The sequence below is a fragment of the Phalaenopsis equestris genome, unplaced genomic scaffold, assembly GCF_001263595.1.
Source record: "Phalaenopsis equestris unplaced genomic scaffold, ASM126359v1 Scaffold199085, whole genome shotgun sequence".
Taxonomy (NCBI): Eukaryota; Viridiplantae; Streptophyta; class Magnoliopsida; order Asparagales; family Orchidaceae; genus Phalaenopsis; species Phalaenopsis equestris.
The window spans coordinates 4,965-6,913 of record NW_018218975.1 but is presented as its reverse complement, the minus strand read 5'-3'; positions in this window follow the sequence as shown (position 1 = coordinate 6,913).

Genomic DNA, 1,949 nt, shown 5'->3' with positions numbered 1-1,949 from the left:
GGGAGGATTTCAGACCCATTAGTCTCACTTCTGTCATTTCTAAGATAATCAGTAAAGTCCTGGTTCATAGATTACAACCCTACCTAAACAAGCTCATTTGCAAGAATCAGTCTTCTTTCATCATAGATAGAAGCATTATTGATAATGTGCTCTTGGCCCAAGAATTGGTACTGGACTTGGACAGAATCACTAGAGGAGGCAACTTAACTTTCAAAGTAGATATTAAAAAGGCTTATGATACTATAAGCTGGAGTTTCATTGAACAGGTTCTGATTGATAGAGGTTTCTCAACCTCCTTTGTCTCTCTCATCAACAGATGGCTGTCCAAGGATTACCATTCAATCTTCATCAATGGATCCTCTCATGGGTTTTTCAGTGCTTCTAGAGGTATAAAACAAGGTGACCCCCGCTCCCCTATTATCTTTATCTTAGCTTTTGACTACTTATCCAGAAGTTTGAATGAGTTGGCATCCAGGAAACCCCATTCTCTTTATAGTCACAGATCTTTCACATTAATTAATCATCTGGCTCTTGCTGATGACATCATAATCTTTACAAAAGCTTCCAAAGTTGCAGTCAAACTATTAATGAAGAATCTGGAGACCTTTCAGGATGTTTCTGGAATGAAATTCAATAAACAGAAGTGCATTTCCATTTTCAGTAAGTAGTGCAAGGGTGAGTTTAAGTCCTGGGTTACTGATTTCACGGGTTCAAAAATAGTTGCCTTCCAATGAAATACCTGGGAACAGTTCTTATTAAAGAAAGAACTAAGAACATTCATTTTGATCATATAATTGACAAGGTCCAAAGTAAACTGCAAGTGGGAGAATTCCTTTTTATCAAATGGGGGTAGGATCACACTCCTCAAAAGTGTTCTATCTGCTTTACCATCCTATTTACTGCAAATGAACATTCTGAAAAAGTCTTCTCAGAGATTGTTAGAAGGGATCTTTAATAGATTCCTGTGGGCTGGCCATAGGAAGCAAAAACATTGGACCTCTTGGGCTATGGTGTGTAAACCTGTTGGGGAGGGTGGGTTAAGCTTCAAGTCTTTCTCCCAAATTATGCACTCTAATTTCTGCAAACTCTAGCTCAGATTCACATCTCAGTCCTCCCTATGGGCTGAATTCCTGTGGGGAAAATATTGCAGGTATCGCCATCCTTCCCAACTCTTTGTGGGTTTAGGAGATTCCCTTATTTGGAAAAGGATGTTAAAAGTTAGGCAAGATTTTGAATAATTGTTTATCTGGGAAATTGGTGAGGGCTTGGTAAACATCTGGTGGGATAATTGGACCTTGGATGGCTGCCTTCTGCATAATCAGATTGCTCTAGCTGCCCCAGTTTTTGTGAAAGACATCTGGGCTCATGGTAAGTAGAACCTTTCTCCAATCCTTTGTTTCTGCAGCCCTTCTCAACTATCCAATATTCAGAAGCTGTTTGTTAAACCTGGGGTTAAAGACAGAATTGCTATAAGAAAGAACCCAATCCCCTCTCAGCTTCCCTAACTGGTACACTGGGGTCATACCATCTTGAATAAATTCCTTACCCCATCAATGTCCTTTTTCATATGGAGACTCTTCTTAAAACTGATTCCAACTGATGATATTTTAAAATTGAAAGGGCATAGGGGTCCCTCCAGATGCACTTTCTGCCAGTCTCAAGAGGAAACTATTACCCATCTTTTCTTTGATTGCATTTGGGTACAGGATGTTTGGTCTTTTGTGATTGGTAAACTTAGGATCCCAACAATGAATCTCACATGGAAGGTTTTCTATACTAGCTGGTCTGATTGGAGGGGATCTAATCTCCAGGACATCCCCAATATTGTGGCATGGTTTGTGTGGATGGCTAGAAACCAGGCAAAGCATGATAACTCCCATCTTGATCCTATAAGGGTGGGTCTTAATTGTATTGCTTTCATTCAAAAACTGATTAAATTTAAAAAGTTT